Source organism: Rattus norvegicus, chromosome 4 (assembly GCF_021556685.1).
Source record: "Rattus norvegicus strain SHRSP/BbbUtx chromosome 4, alternate assembly SHRSP_T2T, whole genome shotgun sequence".
Classification (NCBI taxonomy): domain Eukaryota; kingdom Metazoa; phylum Chordata; class Mammalia; order Rodentia; family Muridae; genus Rattus; species Rattus norvegicus.
In genome coordinates this window covers 97,842,899-97,868,258 of record NC_141537.1, presented here as the reverse complement: position 1 = coordinate 97,868,258, position 25,360 = coordinate 97,842,899, and the positions used below count along the sequence as shown (strand labels likewise).

The window sequence follows — 25,360 nt, the reverse complement described above, 5'->3', positions numbered from 1 at the left end:
TATGGCTGATCAATATAATCACATGTGTTTTTTCTAGTTGGGAAAAAATTAGTTGAGCTATACAGAGTTGTGTTACAATGGAAAAAGAACTTTGGAGGATAGTGCCATTGTTCAGACTAAGCTGGTACTTTCCTGGAAAAATAGTGTTAGCATTAGACTCTGCTCCCTGGAGTCTAGAGGATGCTCACAGATCTTCTTATCCTTGAGGTTAATTTAAGGGATGGCTAACATCCAGAATTGTAAGTATATTTCTAATCCGTCCTGTAGCTATTGACATTTAGCCAAAGAAAAACAATTAAAAACTCTATCTTTGACTTCCCTAATCTGTGACATTCCTTAATTCTCCAACATTTCTAGAATTGGTATCAAATAGGGATATTGTGAAAAGGACTTTAAGATGAGAGAGATTCAGGATTATGTGTGACTGTAAAACCCTGGTGGTCATCTGTGAATGCCTCTGGGGTGAAAAACGTGAACATAAGTTTAAAGAAGGACATGGTTCTTTTCTCTCACAAAAACTCAAAAATCTACCCATCATCACTCCAATGAATGTTTCTGCCGCTGAGCTAACAAAGAACATGGTGGTTGAGCATACGTAAGTACAGTAGCTTTGTTAAAGAATGAAAGAATGCTCTGCACCCAAATCCCGTGGGAGGGAGAGCTAAACCTTCAGAGAGGCAGACACGCCTGGGAAACCAGAAGAGACTGCACTCTGCGCACATCCAGATGCCAGAGGAAAACACCAAACGCCATCTGGAACCCTGGTGCACAAAGGCTCCCGGAAAGAGCGGCGCAGATCTTCCCGGTTGCTGCCCCCGCGGAGAGGACTTAGGCAGTACCCCACGAGCAAACGTGAGCCTTGGAACCACAGGTAGGACCAACTTTTCCCCTGAAAGAGACATGCCTGGTGAACTCCAGACACAGGCCCACAGGAACAGCTGAAGACCTGTAGAGAGGAAAAACTACACGCCCAAAAGCAGAACACTCTGTCCCATAACTGGCTGAAAGAAAACAGGAAAACAGGTCTACAGCACCTCTGACACACAGGCTTATAGGACAGTCTAGCCACTGTCAGAAATAGCAGAACAAAGTAACACTAGAGATAATCTGATGGAGAGAGGCAAGCACAGGAACCCAAGCAACAGAAACCAAGACTATATGGCATCATCGGAGCCCAATTCTCCCACCAAAATAAACATGGAATATCCAAACACACCAGAAAAGCAAGATCAAGTTTCAAAATCATATCTGATCATGATGCTGGAGGACTTCAAGAAACACGTGAAGAACTCCCTTAGAAAACAAGTAGAAGCCTACAGAGAGGAATCACAAAAATGCCTGAAAGAATTCCAGGAAAACATAAATAAACAAGTAGAAACCCATAGAGAGGAGACGCAAAAATCCCTGAAAGAATTCCAGGAAAACACAATCAAACAGTTGAAGGAATTAAAAATGGAAATAGAAGCAGTCAAGAAAGAACACATGGAAACAACCCTGGATATAGAAAATCAAAAGAAGACACAAGCAGCTGTAGATACAAGCTTCACCAACAGAATACAAGAGATGGAAGAGAGCCCGGCCCGCAGCAGCTCTCTGCTCCCAGACCCGGTGAGAGAGAGACCCAACCGCCTGGTCAGGTGGGCACTCCTGAGGCTGCAGAGCGGAAGAGACCACCAACACTGCTCACCCCTGCCCACATCCCTGGCCCAAGAGGAAACTGTATAAGGCCTCTGGGCTCCCGTGGGGGAGGGCCCAGGAGCGGCAGGACCCCTGCCACAGACACCACCGAACCCTGAAGGAAACAGACCGGATAAACAGTTCTCTGCACCCAAATCCCGTGGGAGGGAGAGCTAAACCTTCAGAGAGGCAGACAGGCCTGGGAAACCAGAAGAGACTGCTCCCTGCACACACATCTCGGACGCCAGAGGAAAAAGCCAAAGACCATCTGGAACCCTGGTGCACTGAAGCTCCCGGAAGGAGCGGCACAGATCTTCCTGGTTGCTGCCGCTGCAGAGAGCCCCTGGACAGCACCCCACGAGCGAACCTGAGCCTCGGGACCACAGGTAAGACCAAATTTTCTGCTGCAAGAAAGCTGCCTGGTGAACTCAAGACACAGGCCCACAGGAACAGCTGAAGACCTGTAGAGAGGAAAAACTACACGCCCGAAAGCAGAACACTCTGTCCCCATAACTGACTGAAAGAGAGGAAAACAGGTGTACAGCACTCCTGACACACAGGCTTATAGGACAGTCTAGCCACTGTCAGAAATAGCAGAAAAAAGTAACACTAGAGATAATCTGATGGCGAGAGGCAAGCGCAGGAACCCAAGCAACAGAAACCAAGACTACATGCCATCATCGGAGCCCAATTATCCCACCAAAACAAACATGGAATATCCAAACACACCAGAAAAGCAAGATCTAGTTTCAAAATCATATTTGATCATGATGCTGGAGGACTTCAGGAAAGACCTGAACACACTTAGGGAAGCACAGGAAAACATTAATAAACAAGTAAAAGCCTACAGAGAGGAATCGCAAAAATCCCTGAAAGAATTCCAGGAAAACACAATCAAACAGTTGAAGGAATTAAAAATGGAAATAGAAGCAATCAAGAAAGAACACATGGAAACAACCCTGGATATAGAAAACCAAAAGAAGAGACAAGGAGCTGTAGATACAAGCTTCACCAACAGAATACAAGAGATGGAAGAGAGAATCTCAGGAGCAGAAGATTCCATAGAAATCATTGACTCAACTGTCAAAGATAATGTAAAGCGGAAAAAGCTACTGGTCCAAAACATACAGGAAATCCAGGACTCAATGAGAAGATCAAACCTAAGGATAATAGGTATAGAAGAGAGTGAAGACTCCCAGCTCAAAGGACCAGTAAATATCTTCAACAAAATCATAGAAGAAAACTTCCCTAACCTAAAAAAAGAGATACCCATAGACATACAGGAAGCCTACAGAACTCCAAATAGATTGGACCAGAAAAGAAACACCTCCCGTCACATAATTGTCAAAACACCAAACGCACAAAATAAAGAAAGAATATTAAAAGCAGTAAGGGAAAAAGGTCAAGTAACATATAAAGGGAGACCTATCAGAATCACACCAGACTTCTCGCCAGAAACTATGAAGGCCAGAAGATCCTGGACTGATGTTATACAGACCCTAAGAGAACACAAATGCCAGCCCAGATTACTGTATCCAGCAAAACTCTCAATTAACATTGATGGAGAAACCAAGATATTCCATGACAAAACCAAATTTACACAATATCTTTCTACAAATCCAGCACTACAAAGGATAATAAATGGTAAAGCCCAACATAAGGAGGCAAGCTATACCCTAGAAGAAGCAAGAAACTAATCGTCTTGGCAACAAAACAAAGAGAATGAAAGCACACAAACATAACCTCACATCAAATATGAATATAACGGGAAGCAATAATCACTATTCCTTAATATCTCTCAATATCAATGGCCTCAACTCCCCAATAAAAAGACATAGATTAACAAACTGGATACGCAACGAGGACCCTGCATTCTGCTGCCTACAGGAAACACACCTCAGAGACAAAGACAGACACTACCTCAGAGTGAAAGGCTGGAAAACAACTTTCCAAGCAAATGGTCAGAAGAAGCAAGCTGGAGTAGCCATTCTAATATCAAATAAAATCAATTTCCAACTAAAAGTCATCAAAAAAGATAAGGAAGGACACTTCATATTCATCAAAGGAAAAATCAACCAAGATGAACTCTCAATCCTAAATATCTATGCCCCAAATACAAGGGCACCTACATATGTAAAAGAAACCTTACTAAAGCTCAAAACACACATTGCACCTCACACAATAATAGTGGGAGATTTCAACACCCCACTCTCATCAATGGACAGATCATGGAAACAGAAATTAAACAGTGATGTAGACAGACTAAGAGAAGTCATGAGCCAAATGGACTTAACGGATATTTATAGAACATTCTATCCTAAAGCAAAAGGATATACCTTCTTCTCAGCTCCTCATGGTACTTTCTCCAAAATTGACCATATAATTGGTCAAAAAACGGGCCTCAACAGGTACAGAAAGATAGAAATAATCCCATGTGTGCTATCGGACCACCACGGCCTAAAACTGGTCTTCAATAACAATAAGGGAAGAATGCCCACATATACGTGGAAATTGAACAATGCTCTACTCAATGATAACCTGGTCAAGGAAGAAATAAAGAAAGAAATTAAAAACTTTTTAGAATTTAATGAAAATGAAGATACAACATACTCAAACTTATGGGACACAATGAAAGCTGTGCTAAGAGGAAAACTCATAGCGCTGAGTGCCTGCAGAAAGAAACAGGAAAGAGCATATGTCAGCAGCTTGACAGCACACCTAAAAGCTCTAGAAAAAAAAGAAGCAAATACACCCAGGAGGAGTAGAAGGCAGGAAATAATCAAACTCAGAGCTGAAATCAACCAAGTAGAAACAAAAAGGACCATAGAAAGAATCAACAGAACCAAGAGTTGGTTCTTTGAGAAAATCAATAAGATAGATAAACCCTTAGCCAGACTAACGAGAGGACACAGAGAGTGTGTCCAAATTAACAAAATCAGAAATGAAAAGGGAGACATAACTACAGATTCAGAGGAAATTCAAAAAATCATCAGATCTTACTATAAAAACCTATATTCAACAAAATTTGAAAATCTTCAGGAAATGGACAATTTCCTAGACAGATACCAGGTATCGAAGTTAAATCAGGAACAGATAAACCAGTTAAACAACCCCATAACTCCTAAGGAAATAGAAGCAGTCATTAAAGGTCTCCCAACCAAAAAGAGCCCAGGTCCAGACGGCTTTAGTGCAGAATTCTATCAAACCTTCATAGAAGACCTCATACCAATATTATCCAAACTATTCCACAAAATTGAAACAGATGGAGCCCTACCGAATTCCTTCTACAAAGCCACAATTACTCTTATACCTAAACCACACAAAGACACAACAAAGAAAGAGAACTTCAGACCAATTTCCCTTATGAATATCGACGCAAAAATACTCAATAAAATTCTGGCAAACCGAATTCAAGAGCACATCAAAACAATCATCCACCATGATCAAGTAGGCTTCATCCCAGGCATGCAGGGATTGTTTAATATACGGAAAACCATCAACGTGATCCATTATATAAACAAACTGAAAGAACAGAACCACATGATCATTTCATTAGATGCTGAGAAAGCATTTGACAAAATTCAACACCCCTTCATGATAAAAGTCCTGGAAAGAATAGGAATTCAAGGCCCATACCTAAACATAGTAAAAGCCATATACAGCCAACCAGTTGCTAACATTAAACTAAATGGAGAGAAACTTGAAGCAATCCCACTAAAATCAGGGACTAGACAAGGCTGCCCACTCTCTCCCTACTTATTCAATATAGTTCTTGAACTCATAGCCAGAGCAATCAGACAACAAAAGGAGATCAAGGGGATACAGATCAGAAAAGAAGAGGTCAAAATATCACTATTTGCAGATGATATGATAGTATATTTAAGTGATCCCAAAAGTTCCACAAGAGAACTACTAAAGCTGATAAACAACTTCAGCAAAGTGGCTGTGTATAAAATTAACTCAAATAAATCAGTTGCCTTCCTCTATACAAAAGAGAAACAAGCCGAGAAAGAAATTAGGGAAACGACCCCCTTCATAATAGACCCAAATAATATAAAGTACCTCGGTGTGACTTTAACCAAGCAAGTAAAAGATCTGTACAATAAGAACTTCAAGACACTGAGGAAAGAAATTGAAGAAGACCTCAGAAGATGGAAAGATCTCCCATGCTCATGGATCGGCAGGATTAATATAGTAAAAATGGCCATTTTACCAAAAGCGATCTACAGATTCAATGCAATCCCCATCAAAATACCAATCCAATTCTTCAAAGAGTTAGACAGAACAATTTGCAAATTCATCTGGAATAACAAAAAACCCAGGATAGCTAAAGCTATCCTCAACAATAAAAGGACTTCAGGGGGAATCACTATCCCTGAACTCAAGCAGTATTACAGAGCAATAGTGATAAAAACTGCATGGTATTGGTACAGAGACAGACAGATAGACCAATGGAATAGAATTGAAGACCCGGAAATGAACCCACACACCTATGGTCACTTGATTTTTGACAAAGGAGCCAAAACCATCCAATGGAAAAAAGATAGCATTTTCAGCAAATGGTGCTGGTTCAACTGGAGGGCAACATGTAGAAGAATGCAGATCGATCCATGCTTATCACCCTGTACAAAGCTTAAGTCCAAGTGGATCAAGGACCTCCACATCAAACCAGACACACTCAAACTAATAGAAGAAAAACTAGGGAAACATCTGGAACACATAGGCACTGGAAAAAATTTCCTGAACAAAACACCAATGGCTTATGCTCTAAGATCAAGAATCGACAAATGGGATCTCATAAAACTGCAAAGCTTCTGTAAGGCAAAGGACACTGTGGTTAGGACAAAACGGCAACCAACAGATTGGGAAAAGATCTTTACCAATCCTACAACAGATAGAGGCCTTATATCCAAAATATACAAAGAACTCAAGAAGTTAGACCGCAGGGAAACAAATAACCCTATTAAAAAATGGGGTTCAGAGCTAAACAAAGAATTCACAGCTGAGGAATGCCGAATGGCTGAGAAACACCTAAAGAAATGTTCAACATCTTTAGTCATAAGGGAAATGCAAATCAAAACAACCCTGAGATTTCACCTCACACCAGTGAGAATGGCTAAGATCAAAAACCCAGGTGACAGCAGATGCTGGCGAGGATGTGGAGAAAGAGGAACACTCCTCCATTGTTGGTGGGATTGCAGACTGGTACAACCATTCTGGAAATCAGTCTGGAGGTTCCTCAGAAAATTGGACATTGAACTGCCTGAGGATCCAGCTATACCTCTCTTGGGCATATACCCAAAAGATGCCTCAACATATAAAAGAGACACGTGCTCCACTATGTTCATCGCAGCCTTATTTATAATAGCCAGAAAATGGAAAGAACCCAGATGCCCTTCAACAGAGGAATGGATACAGAAAATGTGGTACATCTACACAATGGAATATTACTCAGCTATCAAAAACAACGAGTTTATGAAATTCGTAGGCAAATGGTTGGAACTGGAAAACATCATCCTGAGTGAGCTAACCCAATCACAGAAAGACATACATGGTATGCACTCACTGATAAGTGGCTATTAGCCCAAATGCTTGAATTACCCTAGATGCCTAGAACAAATGAAACTCAAGACGGATGATCAAAATGTGAATGCTTCACTCCTCCTCTAAAAGGGGAACAAGAATATCTTTGGCAGGGAAGAGAGAGGCAAAGATTAAAACAGAGACTGAAGGAACTCCCATTCAGAGCCTGCCCCACATGTGGCCCATACATATACAGCCACCCAATTAGACAAGATGGATGAAGCAAAGAAGTGCAGACGGACAGGAGCCGGATGTAGATCGCTCCTGAGAGACACAGCCAGAATACAGCAAATACAGAGGCGAATGCTAGCAGCAAACCACTGAACTGAGAATAGGACCCCCGTTGAAGGAATCAGAGAAAGAACTGGAAGAGCTTGAAGGGGCTCGAGACCCCATATGTACAACAATGCCAAGCAACCAGAGCTTCCAGGGACTAAGCCACTACCTAAAGACTACACATGGACTGACCCTGGACTCTGACCTCATAGGTAGCAATGAATATCCTAGTAAGAGCACCAGTGGAAGGGGAAGCCCTGGGTCCTGCTAAGACTGAACCCCCAGTGAACTAGACTGTTGGGGGGAGGGCGGCAATGGGGGGAGTGTTGGGAGGGGAATACCCGTAAGGAAGGGGTGGGGGGAGGGGGATGTTTGCCCGGAAACCAAAGAATTATTATTAAGTATTAAATAAATTTTAAAAAAATAAAAAAAAGAATGAAAGAATGCATACAATGCAGAGTGACCAGGAGAAATTAAAGAATAATTGTTAAAAACAAAAACAATAGTCAGAAAAGAAAAATCAAAAAGTACCTTTTCTTCAGAAACACTAGGCTGTTATTTTTCCTCTATGTAGTCTCTGATTTTCTTCAACTTCCTAATATTTCCTAATGGTATAATTTACTAAAGATTAACTTTTCAACTGGACATTTGAAAACATTATACCTTCAAACTATAGCATTACTTCTCCTGCACCCAAATGTTCATCCTTGTCTTAAATATAAAAAAACACATTGAGACAAATTATGACTCTGTCAATAATTACAGCTCTTGCATTTTGTAAAAGTGAAGTCAAAAGTTTCATGGGAAACTCAAAAATTATTTTAGCTGTAAGATTATATACAACTTGTACAAAGAGAAGCTGGTTATTGTCCTAAATGTCTGTAATAATGGAATTCATGACACAATGTGGAAGATATTCTCTGTGAATATAGCCTTTGCTACTTATAGAGATTATGTCTAAAAAGGAAGGAAATAAGTAAAGCTGAAATAAGCTATACATTTACAACAGAGAATGGAATATGGTGAACATTTTCTTTTTTTTATTATTTTATCTTTTTTTTAATTTAGAGAATACTTTATTAGTTTTTGTAATCAAACCCACGTAAATAAGACCTTACATATTTAATACAGTGTGTTACCCCTGTACAAATGGAAAAAACTTAAGTTCAACATTTCTAGACCAATATGGCTGTTAATTTCTGTACAGTGCCAACTCAACACAGTAAACGGGGATACTTTTTTCCAAAGTTGACAACACAGCTAAAGTTTCAAAAAATTCAAATTATATATCTGTATATATATATTTATATTTATATAAAAAGACCAATAATAGCAGTGTGTTATGCATCAACAGCAGCAACAGCTTTTCCAGGTTCTGCAGTCATCTGAACAAAACTGTAGAGACATCCAGCACACTCCATTAAAAAAAAAAAGTAAAAAAACAAAACCGGAGAAAACAGCACAGTTCTGTTACTCTTGTGGTACCTGGCACCATTTTTTTTTAAATTAGCTTCTCAATCATCATCTGGAAAGAAAACATTCTGAGCAACATCATTAAAAACAGCTCTGATAAAGCACGGTCACTACTACGTATCATAAAGCAGGTACAAGCTATTTTACATCCACAGAGGTATGATACAGTACTGTCCTACATCTATAATACTAGAGGATACAATTTAAAAGGCATTATTTGAGACTTGATTCTACTTTTCCAGCAGAGGGCCCAAAGGATGGTGTGACACAGCTTTGTAAAGAAACATACTCTAGACAGGATTTCCTTTCACTAGTGGCACAGTTCTAAGGATTCATTCTCTCCATGAATATCAGCTAAAACCGTTATTAAAAAAATGAAATATCCCTAGAACAAAACCGTATAACCACCGGATTCACATGAAGATGACCTAGTGGAGACAAGCTGGACCTCACCTTACCAACAAGCTATCAAATCTGTTATGTTTAAACAGTGAGACCTCCAAGGAAGGAGATGCCAAGTAGTGCTTCAAAGCTTTGGACCACAATCAAACACAGCATCCTTTTCAACAGAAGCAGAAGCTCATCTGAATATGCTCAAGGATGCTGACATCAACATTTAATCATCTCCTCACTCATCCAGGAAGAAGGGGAGATCAGTTACTACTGTACTTTATTGTGTTCAACCAAATCACCATGTTACAAAAATAGCAAGCTGCCATAATAAAAAATAAGGCTCCTCTATCCAGCACCAGATAGCATCATTTTACTTTCAAGCCTAGAAATTGCACACTTGTATATAAACCAACTGAAGATGAGGATTGAGAGCTCATCTTGGTGGATTTTTCCTTTGATGAATATGAAGTGTCCTTCCTTATCTTTTTTGATGACTTTTAATTGGAAATTGATTTTATTTGATATTAGAATGGCTACTCCAGCTTGCTTCTTCTGACCATTTGCTTGGAAAGTTGTTTTCCAGCCTTTCACTCTGAGGTAGTGTCTGTCTTTGTCTCTGAGTTGTGTTTCCTGTAGGCAGCAGAATGCAGGGTCCTCGTTGCGTATCCAGTTTGTTAATCTATGTCTTTTTATTGGGGAGTTGAGGCCATTGATATTGAGAGATATTAAGGAATAGTGATTATTGCTTCCTGTTATATTCATATTTGGATGTGAGGTTATGTTTGTGTGCTTTTCTTCTCTTTGTTTTGTTGCTAAGACGATTAGTTTCTTGCTTCTTCTAGGGTATAGCTTGCCTCCTTATGTTGGGCTTTACCCTTTATTATCCTTTGTAGTGCTGGATTTGTAGAAAGATATTGTGTAAATTTGGTTTTGTCATGGAATATCTTGGTTTCTCCATCTATGTTAATTGAGAGTTTTGCAGGATACAGTAATCTGGGCTGGCATTTGTGTTCTCTTAGGGTCTGTATGACATCAGTCCAGGATCTTCTGGCCTTCATAGTTTCTGGCGGAAAGTCTAGTGTGATTCTGATAGGTCTGCATTTATATGTTACTTGACCTTTTTCCCTTACTGCTTTTAATATTCTTTCTTTATTTTGTGCGTTTGGTGTTTTGACTATTATGTGACGGGAGGTATTTCTTTTCTGGTCCAATCTATTTGGAGTTCTGTAGGCTTCTTGTATACCTATGGGTATCTCTTTTTTTAGGTTAGGGAAGTTTTCTTCTGTGATTTTGTTGAAGATATTTACTGGTCCTTTGAGCTGGGAGGCTTCACTCTCTTCTATACCTATTATCCTTAGGTTTGATCTTCTCATTGAGTCCTGGATTTCCTGTATGTTTTGGACCAGTAGCTTTTTCTGCTTTACATTATCTTTGACAGTTGAGTCAATGATTTCTATGGAATCTTCTGCTCCCGAGATTCTCTCTTCCATCTCTTGTATTCTGTTGGTGAAGCTTGTATCTACGGCTCCTTGTCTTTTCTTTTGATTTTCTATGTCCAGGGTTGTTTCCATGTGTTCTTTCTTGATTGCTTCTATTTCCATTTTTAATTCCTTCAACTGTTTGATTGTGTTTTCCTGGAATTCTTTCAGGGATTTTTGCGATTCCTCTCTGTAGGCTTCTACTTGTTCTCTAAGGGAGTTCTTTATGTCTTTCTTGAAGTCCTCCAGCATCATGATCAAATATGATTTTGAAACTAGATCTTGCTTTTCTGGTGTGTTTGGATATTCCGTGTTTGCTTTGGTGGGAGAATTGGGCTCCGATGATGCCATATAGTCTTGGTTTCTGTTGCTTGGGTTCCTGCGCTTGCCTCTCGCCATCAGATTATCTCTAGTGTTACTTTGTTCTGCTATTTCTGACCGTGGCTAGACTGTCCCAAAGCCTGTGTGTCAGGAGTGCTGTAGACGTGTTTTCCTGTTTTCTTTCAGCCAGTTATGGGGACAGAGTGTTCTGCTTTTGGGCGTGTAGTTTTTCCTCTCTACAGGTCTTCAGCTGTTCCTGTGGGCCTGTGTCTTGAGTTCACCAGGCAGGTTTCTTGCAGGGGAAAAGTTGGTCCTACCTGTGGTTCCAAGGCTTAAGTTTGCTCGTGGGGTACTGCCTAAGTCCTCTCCGCAGCAGCAGCAACCGGGAAGATCTGTGCCGCTCTTTCCAGGAGCCTCCGTGCACCAGGGTTCCAGATGACGTTCAGTGTTTTCCTCTGGCGTCTGGATGTGCACAGAATGCAGTCCCTTCTGGTTTCCCAGGCGTGTCTGCCTCTATGAAGGTTCAGCTCTCCCTCCCACGGGATTTGGGTGCAGAGAACTGTTTATCCGGTCTGTTTCCTTCAGGTTCCGCCGGTGTCTGGTGAACATTTTCATGTCTAAAACAACATATTAAAAAATATCATGCAACAAGTGAATGAAAACAAGTCCATAACCAAACAGTCTGAAAAGAAATTATGAGCCACCCTGCAGAGCATAAAGTAGTTGACAGGAAATTACATAAGATTGGGTCTTCCTAAAACTGAAATTTTGCCCTCTCTAGCCATGAGTTTCTGTCTTGGGTTGGCTTCCTTTCTGCCTACACTTTTCAGAAAAGACGTTGGATGTTCTTGGCATCACTTCCTTCCTAGGGAATCTGTTGTATCCTTGATTCCATCATTAGAAAACAATTACCTCCTTCAGAAACACTCTACAGGGATTTCAAAAGTGTGCTATACATACCTATACACATACACACACATATACATACAAATACATATTTCCTCAGAGACATTACAGTGAGATCTTGTAGTAACCCAAAACTGTTGCATTCTCCATTTCTGCAAAACCAGCATTAAGTGGGAGTGACTCTGTAGTTGTACAAACGTGCCCACCCTATAACATACAGGGAGCAAGAGAGTGCATGAACCAGGAAGAGAGGACCAAATAAATGATCACGACTATACCCTCATACATTCCAATTCAGTCATTTTCCTTCAGATCCCCCAGAATCCAAAAGCAATAGCACCTGAGGAAGATTCCACCCACATACCTGGGACACACTGAAGACCTGAAAGGTAACACTTGAATTAAATAATTCTATTATATTTCTAATGTCTTGGAGGGTAAAAACCTAAATATTAATATTCAGGAGGAGACCAAAGGTTTCCTTCTCCTTTTTCTTTTATATTATTGATTCTTTGAGAATTTCATAAGGTGTCTTTCAAGCATATTTATTCATAATTCACATGCAAACACATTCTTCCAAAATAATCACTTCCCTACTCATCCTCTGTTTCTTCTATTGTTTCTTTTTTTCATTTAAGACATACTATATTTATGAGATCTCCTAATATGTGGAGTCAGTGAGTTAGAGATTTAAATGAAAGAAAGTGGGCATAGTAAGATAATATAATATGTGCCATGTTCCCAGTTCTGGACTAACCACATTTCCAGTTTCGAAGCAAATAAGAGACTCGTGTTCTATTCACTGACCTCAAGAGGGATTCAGCATATAGTATATAGCAAACAAAACAAGATATTTTTCCTGTACTCTAAATCTGGTTTTGTCTTTTCTAACATTCTATAGGTTTTAGACACCTACTGGATAAATGTGTCCCTAAGTAAACGACCTATAGCAAGCTGGACCCACATGTAACCCCATCCCCAACATGTAACTTTTGCAAACTATTTCTGTACTTTAATTAAAGTAAAACTATAGCACAGATTTACTCATTTTTTATAAGATGGTGCACCATGGAGAGTAAGTTTTTAAATCACATGTATTTGCTAAGTAACTTTAATGTGTATTATTGTGTTTCTACCTAAATGAGTTTATGTCCAGTGTGCATATGCAGATTCCAGAGAGGTCAAGAAGAAGACACTGTAAGCTTCTTGATGTGGGTGCTAAAAAAGAAACACAGGTGTAAGAGCAATAAAATGTACTTGACTGCTGATTAATCCTTCAAGCCTCAATTCTTTAAGAGAATCATACTGAGGCCTATGTACAATGCAGTCTTGTAACATACAATTGGACAGTAGAAGCTAGTACTGTGAGGGCAAATGCTTCTGAAAGAGGAATCATGACTTCCACTGAGATTTCTGCTAAACCGATTATAATATAAGAACTTCAATGGTTGTGGAAAAGTAAGAATGTCATAGGTCCAGGAACTAATTTCAATTTATTTTGGGCAAACTTTAGAATCCTGAACAACCACTCTCCCGTGATACCTCTCTGTCTGACCCAATGTTCTTGTGACTAACAAGTAACTTAACAGACCATAAACTGACACCAATCACAAGACTAAGTAAGAATACTGTCAGTATCTAAGGCCTACCAGGATTTCCCCCACTTTAGTTAAATACTTCTATTAATGTTTACACCAATGCATTGAAAAGGGGCTCATGACTTTGTTTCCACTTACTGTAAAAAGTTCATGAGACTGACACTAGATAGGAACGTAGAATGAGAGGTAACCTAAATCTGTCTTCCAAAGCTAAGGTCATTCATACTTGGATACAGAGTGAACTGTTAAATTCTTGAAGAAGTTTTTTGTGTTTTTGCATTGACTACTGGAACATCCCATGGGGTAAAGATAACAGAAGTGAAATTAAGAAGACTAGGGAGCAGAGGAGGAGTACATAATAGTGTGTTAATTACAAAATATTTTCAGCTTCAAGTGATTATAATTGCTCTGGCCACACAATAATTTAATAATTTTATTTGTAAAAGGTAGCTAGTAGTAGGATGAGTTTATCAGTCAATTATTCTTCTCTTCATGCCTCATCGTATAGAGCATACTTGCAACCTATTTATTCTGATGATATTTATGTCTTAACAAACATGTAGGGAATAACAAGTAGTCCCTGAATCATGTTACAAGATCTAATAATGACTAATTGTCTGAAATCTTCATTTGGAATAATTGACATGGCTTTTTATTTTTAAAATATTTATATCTGTTTTTTAAAGATAAGACATACATAATCTACAACAAGGTAAACATGTGATCTCTTTATTGTCCTCACCACTTCCACTTTCGCTGGTGTTTCCAAACGTGTACATTCTATTAGAAATCACTGAAATAGAACACCACAAGCCAGGCAAATGGGCCATGTTTTAACATTGTAGGCAAGTAAGGTGCCATTTGAACTAGTGAGAGTTGCATTTCCACAGAATATTTTCAGTTTAGTACAGATCTGTATTTTATATGGTGTGCTCAGGATTTAAAAATGAAAATTAGCTACTGAAAATAAAAATATTGGTGAGCATTTAGAAAAATACAGTTATTTCTAAAACAAATTTAAGAAGCTCTATATTTGAATAATCCAGTTACACAACAAGTTATACAATAAAACAAGGAAGAAAGGAATTACAAAAATGCACATATAAACACACACAAGAGTGCATATATAGGCACATACATATATGTATGTACATATACATATTTATGCACACATATGTGTCTATATATGGAGGAATCCATTCATTGAAAAGTAAAGTACATTTTGATATTAAAAGTACTAAATTTCACATCAGACAAATATGCTACACAGAAAAAAATAACTCTTTGTAGAAAAATTAAAGGAAAACACATCAAGAAGAAACCCAACTCTGTATGAAATTTTATATTCATAATAACTTGATAGAGAGTATAATTACTTAATTCAAAAAATTTTCCAAGAGAGTGGATGTATAGAGAGAGGATGATTTGAAATACATGTGAGTGCTTGTTTACTATAGTCAGAGTGACAGTACTTAAAATCCAGAACTTAATCAAATAATTGCCTGTAATGGGAAATGTGGTAATAGAGCCAGCAAGGTTGTGAATAATGATGAATTGATTTCGTGTGGTTTGCTGACTTAATCTTAGCAATATAAGAGAAAATATTAATTGTTTAGACCTCAAAAATTTGAGTCTAAAATAGAATTTTGCAGGTGGATATAATGATGGATTACAACCTAATATACAATGCATAGAAATTACATATTCAAATAGGCTTCATTTAGAATGTCAAGAAAACAGAAATATAAATGCAATTAAATCACACCATTAGCAATATAAACAGGCTCATCAAAACAAGGAAAAATATAGACATGGATAATACCCTGAATAAGATATGAAGAAGACACAAACAGATTTTTTAAATATTAAATATCATAACTTGGTATTGAAAGTCTTTTTAAATCTATATATGGAACGGGACAATTTACAATATAGTATTAGCATCCTGATTATAAGGATTCCAGAGAAGTGTATAATCAGATTTTTTTTTAATGGGACAATAAAGTTATAACACTCAAAAGCACTTTCGTAAATGTTTCAACCACTAAAAGAAGAATTATGATACAATGCAAGTTTAAAGAAAAGATGGGTACATTTGCAAAGAAATGAAAACTCCTTATCACAGCAAAATTAGTAAAAGAAAAAAAATGCTTGATAAGAGTTCTTCCAGAAGTAACTAGAAGTAAGTGGTTAAATGTTCCTCACCTAATAACATGGTGAACTGGGGTTTTTTCAACAAAAAGAACTGCTACTTGTAGGCAAAGAAAAGCACACACTTAATACAGAGTAACATAGAAAAATAGCAAATTGTACATATTGTGTAAGGCTTCTTCTGCAGTCCTTACTATGATTTGGGGAAGGTGTGTTGATACCAGTGAGATTTGTGGTAGCAGTGCAGGTGACGACACGGTTATGGTTCTCAAGACACACACTATTTAGACGACCAGAATACTTAGAGACGCTGCATATAAACACACAACATCCACTGAGATGAATAAATGCAAATGAGCTCATCAATAATATGAAAATTCTTTCAATTTCCTCATTTGTTTAAAAGATCAACCCAAGAGAAGGTTATGTACAAGGTACAGAAGTTCCTGCCTATACATTTTTGAAACATTCTATGAGTGCATAACTATTTGAAAATAGAAACATTAACAGGCCTTATGGAAATAGTGACTGAGTTGAAATTCCTCTAGTCAATAAAACAAGAGCTAGGCCTCCCTCTACTGGAGGAAATTCAGACAGACTCTCTAGCACATTTAGAAGACATCAAGAATGGAATAATTGTAAAACAATTTGTGCTTATTACAAGAGTCATACTGAAAATGTGTATACCTAATACCCAAACCCAAGTAATCTGCAGAAATAAAATCCTGAAATTATGTAATTGGCACAAAAATAGAAAAGATATTTAGCTTTAGATTGTTTAAATTTGTTTTGTCATGAAATGTTTTGGTTTCTCCATTTATTGCCTCACAGCAATGGCAGAAACAATGGGTCCTTGTATATGTTGGGGCATCTTTTGAATACATAACCAGAGATGGTATAGCTGGGTCCTCGGAAGTACTATATCCAATTTTCTCAGGAACTGCCAGACTGATTTCCAAAGTCGTTTTAACATCTTGCAGTTCCACCAGCAATGGAGGAGTGTTCCTATTTCTCCACATCCTTGCCAACATCTATTGTCATCTGTGTTTTTCATCATAGCCATTTGGACTGATGTGAGGTAGAATCTCGGGGCCTTTTTAATTTGTGTTTCCCAGATGACTAAGGATGTTGAACATTTCTTTAAATGCTTCCCAGTCATTTCAGATTCTTCACTTGACAATTTTCTATAGAGCATTATATTTTTATATGGTTATTGGGTTCTCTGGAGTCTAACTTTTTGAGTTCTTTGTATATTTGTGATATTATTGCTCTATCTGATGAAGGTGGTAAAGATATTTTCCCAATCTGCGGGTTGCAGTTTTACCCTATTGACCGTGTCCTTTGCCTTACAAAAGCTTTGCAATTTTATGAGGTCCTATTTCTCCATTGTTGTTCTTAAAGCATAAGTCATTTGTGTTCTATTCAAGAAAATTTCCCCTGTGCGCAAGTATTTCAGTTTGTTTCCCACATTCTTTTCTATTATATTCAGCATATCTGGTTTTATGTAAAGGTCATTGATATACTTGGACTTGTGATTTATACAAGGAGATAAGAATGAATCAATTTGCATTCTTATATATGCAGTCTGCCAGTTGAACCAACATCATTTGTTGGAAAGGCTATCATTTTTCCAATGGATGATTTTAGTTTCTTTGTCAAAGATCAAGTGATCATAGGTGTGTGAGTTCATTTCTGCATCTTCAATTCTACTCCATTGATCTACATTCCTGTCCCCATACAGTTTTTATCGCTATTGCTCCATAATACAGTTTGAGGTCAGGGATGGTAATGCCCCCAGAAGTTCTTCTATTGTTGAAGATAGTTTTCACTATCCTGGGTTTCTTGCTATTCCAAATGAGTTTGCAAATTGTTCTTTCTAACTCTATGATAAATTGATTTGGAATTTTGATGGGGATTGCATTGAATCTGTAGATGGCTTTTTAAAAAAAGGGTCATTTTTACTATATTAATCCTGCCTATCCATGAGCATGGGAGATCTTTCAGTCTTCTGAGATCTTCTTTGACTTCTTTCTTCAGAAACTTGAAGTTCTTGTCATACAAGTCTTTCACTTGCTTGGTTAGAGTCACACCAAGGTATTTTATATTATTTGTGACTATTGTGAAGGATGTTGTTGTTTTCTAATTTCTTCCTCAGCCTTTTATCCTTTGAGTTAATTTTATATTCAGTCACTTGCTGAAGTTGTATATCAGCTGTAGGGGGCTCTGTGATAGAATTTTTGGGTTCACTTATATATATATATATATATATATATATATATATATATATATATATGTGATGTATATACTATCATATCATCTGCAAATAGTGATATATTGACTTCCTCCCTCTCAATATGTATGCCTTTGATCTCTTTCTGTTGTCTATCTGCTCCGACTAGAACTCAGAGTACTATATTGAATAGGTAGGGAAAGAGTGGGCAGCTTTGTCTTATTCCCGATTTTGATAGGATTGCTTTAAGTTTCTCTCCATTTAGTTTGATGTTGCTATTGGTTTGCTGTATATTGCTTTTATTATATTTAAGAATGCACCTTGAGTTCCTGGTCTCTCCAATACTTTTAGCATGAATGGGTGTTGTATTTTTGTAAAAGGCATTTTCAGTATCTAATGAGATGATCATGTGGGGCTATATTTTACTTTGTTTATATTGTGGATTATGTTGATGGACCTCTCTATATAAAACCATCCGTGAATTCCTGGAATGAAGCCTACAAGGTCATGATGGATGATCGTGTTGATGTGCTCTTGGATTCCATTTTTGAGAATTTTCTTGAGTACATTTGCATCAACATTCATAAGGGAAATTGATCTGTAGTTATCTTACTTTGATCAATCTTTGTGTGGTTTAGGTGTAAGTGTAACTGTGGTTTCATAGAAACAATTGGGTAGTGTTCCTTCCTGTTTTTATTTTGTGGAATAGTTTGGAGAGTATTGGAATTAGGTCATCGATGAAAGTGTGATAGAATTCTGCATTGAACCCATCTGGTCCTGTGATGTTGGTTTGCTTGCTTGTTTGTCTGTCTGTTTGTTTGTTTGTTTGTTTGTTTGTTTGAGAGGCTTTTAATGAATGCTTCTATGCTTTTAGGGGTTGTAGGACAGTTTAGATGGTTTATCTGATCTGATTTAACTTTGGTACCTAGAATCTGTGTAAATAACTGCCCATTTCCTCCAGATTTTCCAGTTTTGCTGAGTGTAGGCTTTTGAAGTAGGATCTGATGTTTTTTTTTTAATTTACTCAGATTCTTCTGTTATGTCTCCCTTTTCATTTCTGATTTTAATTTGGATATGCTTTCTGTGCCCCCTGGTTAGCCTGGCTAAGGGTTTATTTATCTTGTTGATTTTCTCAAAGAACCAGCTCCTGGTTTTCTTGATTCTTTATATAGATCTCTTTGTTTCTACTTGGTTGATTTCAGCCCTAGGTTTGATTACTTCCTGCCTTCTACTCCTTTTAAGTGTATTTCCTTCTTTTTGGTCTAGAACTTTTAGGTGTGCTGTCAAGCTGCTAATGTATGTTCTCTCCAGTTTCTTTTTGGAGGCACTCGGAGCTATGAGTTTTCCTCTTAGCACTGCTTTCATTGTGTCCCATAAGTTTGGGTATGTTGCACCTTCATTTTCATTAAATTCCATGAAGTCTTTAATTTCTTTATTTCTTCCCTGACCTAGTTATCATTGAGTAGATAGTTGTTCAGCTTCCATGTGTGTGTGGGCTTTATTGTATGTTGTTTTTGTTGCTATTGAAGACCAGCCTTAGACTGTGGAGGTCTTATAGAATACATGGGATTAATTCATATTCTTGTATATTTTGACATTTGTTTTATGTGAATGAATATGGTCAATTTTTGAGAAAGTACCATGAAGTGATGAGAAGAAGGTATATTATTTTGTGTTAAGGTGAAATGTTCTGTGGATAGCTTTAAAGGCATTTTGGATCATAACTTCATATACTGTGTCTCTGCTTGGTTTCTATTTCCATGATTTGTCAATTGGTGAGAATGGGGTGTTCAAATCTCCTATTATTATTGGGTTGGGGTTCAATGTGTGCTTTGATCTTCTATAATGTTTCTTTTACAAAAGTGGTTGTCATTGCATTTGGGGCAGAATGTTCAGAGTTGAGAGCTCATCTTGGTGGATTTTTCCTTTGATGAGTATATAGTATCCTTCCCCATCTTTTTTTTTGATAACTTTTTGTTGATAGTCTTTTTGTTGGATATTAGAATGATACTCCACCTTGTTTCTTGGGACCATAGGCATGGAAATTTATTTCCCATCATTTAACTTTGAGTTAATGTCTGTCTTTGTGTCTTGAGATGTGTTTTCTGTACACTGCAAAATGCTGGAACCTGTTTATGTATCTAATCTTTTTATTGGGGAATTGAGTCTATTGAAGTTGAGAGATATTAGGAACCAATGATTGTTGCTTCCTGGTATTTTTGTTGTTAGAACTAGAATTGTGTATTTCTCTTCTTTTGGATTCATTATGAAAAGATTAATTTCTTGCTTTTTCTTGGGCATAGTTTCCCTTACTGTGTTGGAGTTTTTTCTTCTATTATCCTCTCCGTAGGACTGGGATGGGGAAAGATAATGTTTAAATTTGGTTTTGTCTTAGAATATCTTGGATACTCCATCTACAGTAATTGCGAGTTTTGCTGGGAATAGTAGCCTGGGCTGGCATTTTTTTTTCTCTTTGGGTCTCTATGACATCTAAGAAGGATCTTCTGGCTTTTATACTCTCTGATGAGAAGTCCAGTTTAATTCTGATAGGTCTGTCTTTATATGGTACTTAGTCTTTTTCCCTGTACTGCTTTTAATACTCGTTCTTTGTTCTATGCATGTGTTCTTTCAATTACTATGTGACAAGAGGAATTTCTTTTCTGGTCCCATCTATTTGGTGTTCTGTAGGCTTCTTGTATGTTTCTGGCTTTCTTTAGGTTAGGAAAAGATTTCTTCTATAATTCTGTCAAAGATTTTTACGGACCCTTTGAATTGGGAATCTTCACTCTCTGCTATATCTATTATTCTCAGTTCAGTCCTTTCATTTTGTCTTGGATTTCTTGAATGTTTTGAGATAGGATCTTTTTGCTTTTATATTTTTTCTTGACTGTCGTGCCAATGTCCTCTATTGTATCTCTGCCACTGGGGTTCTCTCTTCTATCTCTTATATTCCATTGGTATTCTGTTGTATCTGACTCCTGCTCTCTTTTGTAGGTTTTCCATCTTCATGGCTTTGAATTTTCTTCAATGATTCTATTTCCATTTTAGATCCTGAACAGTTTTCTTCAATTCCTTTACCTGTTTGATTTTGTTCTCCTGTATTTCTTTAAGGGAGTTATCTGTGTCCTTTATGAGACACAAATGAGAGTTTAGATCTGAATCTTGCATCAGAGGTGTGTTAGGGTATCCAGAAATTTCTGTGGTGGGAGAACTGGGTTCTGATGTTGCCAAATCAAACTGGTTTCTGTTGCTTATGTTCTTGTGCTTGCCTCTTGCCATCTGGTTATCCCTGGTCATTATCTGGTCTCCCTTTCTTTGACTGTAGTCTGTCCTTCCTGTGAGCCTGTGAGCCTGTGAAACTAGGTGTGTCAGAATACCTGGGGAGTTGAGCAGCAACTGGGGTGTGGACTGCATAGGATTAGGTTCAGGGCAGGGTGTCTGGTCGCTGGCAGATTTGCAAACCTGAAGGCATGAGGGTTTCTCCTGGATGGGGAATCTGCTTCCATGAATGGCAGAGGTCCAGATATGCTGCTTTTGGAGTCATGAGGTTTAGGGTCTTATCTGTAAATCTGGGTGTGTCAGAATACCTGGGGAGTGGAGCTGCAACTGGGGTGTGGGCTCTGCCAGGCACACATGGGATCCAGAAGCTGTTTTCAGTTTCCTCTTGCTAATCTGCTTTCACAGTTTTAACAAGTTCTTTAATTTTATGGATAAGAGTGGTTTTACTTGCATTTATGCATGACAATGTGCATGCCTGTGCACAGGAAAGTCAGAAATAGTATATTCCATAAAATTGGAGTTATAAATGGTTTGAACCACCAGGTGCATGCTAAGCACTGAACCCAGGTCCTCTGCAGTAACAGCCAGTGCTCCTAACTATATTCATCTCTCTAGGCCTTTTTAACCACCTCTTCCAAGATTTGCAATATTCTTTCTCCAGTCTTCTTTTGAATTTAACTGTTCTGGGTCATCCATGGAGTCACAACTCAGAAAACTCTAAACATCCACCTTTCCCCAGAAGTCCTCTTAATCTCTTTTTGCTTCAAATTTTGCTTCTATAAATCTGAAAGAAATCATTTTGGGGTATTCTTCTGTAGTTTTCAAGTATCTTTGATCCCTGGCTGTGGTAAAGTTCAGAGTTCTCATCATTCTAATGATTTTGCTTTAATTAGCAAATCCTCCAGGCTTTCAGTAATGGACTTTCTCAAGTATTTCCTTCTTATGTACTGTCAAACCTTGCCTTAAGAAAGGGTGGGACATTATTCTCCTGTCTTACACACTCTTCACTCATGTTTTTTATTTTAACCATTTCATTAATGTTTACCCAATGGTTTGTATTCCTGAAAACTGACTACTGGCATTCAAATTATACAGAGAATTATTTTGTCAAACAATTACCTTAGATTTTTGTCATATATCACAGTTAATGGCAATTCTATAGTACAATGTGTTATAAAATAAGTATGCATATGAATCACAGATCTGATCAATTTAAGTGATCTTGGTTTTTCATTGTGTCACATGTCAGAAATTTCTAAACGACTTCTCCCCCCTCAGAATTCACATTAATCTCCCTAAGGAATTTAAGTCATAATTCTGTACTTAATGGGCATAAAACTGAATAAGATAGCATCATGAGCAAAAAATAACAGAAAATTTTGGGCTGCTTTCGAAGTACTAATGGTCTGTTTGCTTTAGGGATGGATAGCTATAGGGTCACATAGAGATTATCTACATATCATCTACCTGTCTGTCTGTATGACTGTCTATCCATTCACCATATGTGCACTGAAAATCATAAATCTGAAGGTGGCTAGCTTTATAAATAGTTGTGTCTTCTCCAGGCTTATCTACATTTTTCAATTTATACATCATGGCTATCATGATGGCTACATCACACGTCTTTAAAAGTAAATGTGTTCTGAGGGATGAAGACATCAAATATCCACTGCGATGAAACATTAGAAGGAAAACAGGTTTGTGCTTTGATCTTCTTGCGGTTATGGTTAACGATGACAATGATTGCATACAGTAAGTACAGACAAAAACATTGCCCCTTACAGATGAGCAGGTATAAATACCGAAACTTCAGACATAATAGAGAAATTTTGTTATTTTATTTAAAAATTTCTAATAAAGATGTTTGATTGGGTTGTAAGTTGAGACAGGGATATAGAGGAAAGGAATAAAGTAAATTTTATTTAGTATCTCTTCCTCATGCTCCTCGTCTAATTCTTCCCCCTCCAATTTTGTTTCCCTTTGGAAGGCACTATGGTCAAAGTGAATGTATTTTCCAAAAAAACAACAAATTTAATATTATACACTCTATCCATATAGGTCATCCTTTTGACAGGTAAAGAAAAAAGTACAAATATTTCTATAGTATCTTAAAATCACTTCTATGGGAATCATTAAGTCTATATCGTAATGTTTAAAAAAGAAAGCATAGTCACAAAAATATTTTACTATCTATAAAGCTCAGGCAGATATAATAATCAGTAGACAAATATTGGGCATTTATGCCTCAGATTATACAAAAGACCAAAATGTCCACTGTTGACATTTGTATCTAAAACAATAGCAGAGATAAAAGAAAGGGACTAAGAAGTCAGCAATGAAATGAATAAAATAAAATGGTTGTTAAAAATATTATTATACAAATTCATAAATCAAGGAAACAACATAGATATTTGAAAATAATTACAATAAAATCTCTACATACACTGAGGATAGAAAAACAGTTCCTTACATTGAAAGACGTACAAGTAACTAGAGAATATATCTGCGTTTAAAAAAAAAAAGGATACAAGTGAATAATGAATATATCTGCTTTTTGGAAATAAAAAAAGAGTGTATACATTGTTTGCAGGTCTCACAGACATTATATGCATATCTAGTACCATCAAAGGACAGAAGATGGTATGGGAAACTGAAATTAAGACAGCTGGGCGATGGTTAAGTGCACTGACTGCTTGTCCAGAGGTCCTGAATTCCACTCACAGCACCCATATGATGACTCACAAACATCTGTAATGATATCAGATTCCCTCTATGGGTGTATTTGTGTGTGTGTGTGTGTGTGTGTGTGTGTGTGTGTGTGTGTGTGTGTGTGTGTGTGTATGTGTGTGTGTGTGAACACAGAGGACTCAAGTATAATTAATTAGCTAATAAATTAAATAATAAAAAAAACATAACTGTTGATCACCTTATCAGGGATGAGGATCAAACCCAGGTAACTTTCAGGATAAACAGATGCTCTTAACCACTGGGCTTTCAAGTCCCATGAATGAGAATTAAATGGATATCATCTGGAGTTTGCTAATAAAATCAATATAATGCAAATACTATATCTCAAAGAATTTCAAAAGTTGGTAAATTCAGTCTAGAATTTATGTAGACAGTCAAAAGACAGCATAACTAGGAAAATTGGAATGATAGAAATGTGGCAGTATATCTTCTGACTTTATTCCTCTTTGTTGTATAAAATCAGAGTGATCAAGACTGTGGTGTACTCCCGCCTCCCAAAGGCATTACAGGTATGTCAGTAGGAGGTAGAGAAAAGAAAAGCTATGCAGATGCTCAGCTCACTGATGTCCTGACCTAAGAACATCTGAATTCTTAGTAGCCTAACATTCCCTTAAAGAACTAAGCCTAAAACAGACTAAATGTCACGATGCAAGAACAGAAAGTCTTCCAGGATGGGGAGCTAGAGACTAAAACAACCTGGCCTATGACCAGGGCCATGGCCATGAGTGAGCCTGAGACAGACAATGCATTCAAGAGGCCACTCAGGTGGACAACATGGGTAACGAGTCACCAGACAACTACCATAAGGGCCAGCAGGTAGCTAACCTGTTAAAACCACCAGTCTGAGACCATAAGGCATGAGCAGGGCATAGCACATGAAAGACTACATCTGACATGACTCCAGAATCTCAGAGAGACCTGAGACATCTGAGAAATACTTAGACTGGGTGATTCATGAGGAGAAGCAGATGGGGCAGCCAAGCCTCTCACTTCTGTATATCTACAGAGTGGAGTACTACTCAGCTATCAAAATCAATGACTTCATGAAATTCATAGGCAAATGGGTGGAACTAGAAAATATCATCCTGAGTTAGGTAACCCAATCACAAAAAACACACATGGTATGCACTCACTGTTAAGTGAACATTAGCCCAAAAGCTGGAATTCCAATCCACAGACCACATGAAGCTCAAGAAGTTGGAAGATAAAAGAGTGGATGCTTTAGTCCTTCTTAGAAGGAGGAACAA

The 25,360-nt window shown here is 37.7% G+C and overlaps 1 pseudogene; it reads left to right on the top strand.

Annotated features, from left to right (window-relative positions):
• The first annotated feature begins 24,599 nt into the window (after window positions 1–24,599).
• On the top strand, window positions 24,600–24,720 carry LOC120102728 (small nucleolar RNA SNORA17; annotated as a pseudogene).
• The last annotated feature ends 640 nt before the right edge of the window (window positions 24,721–25,360 follow it).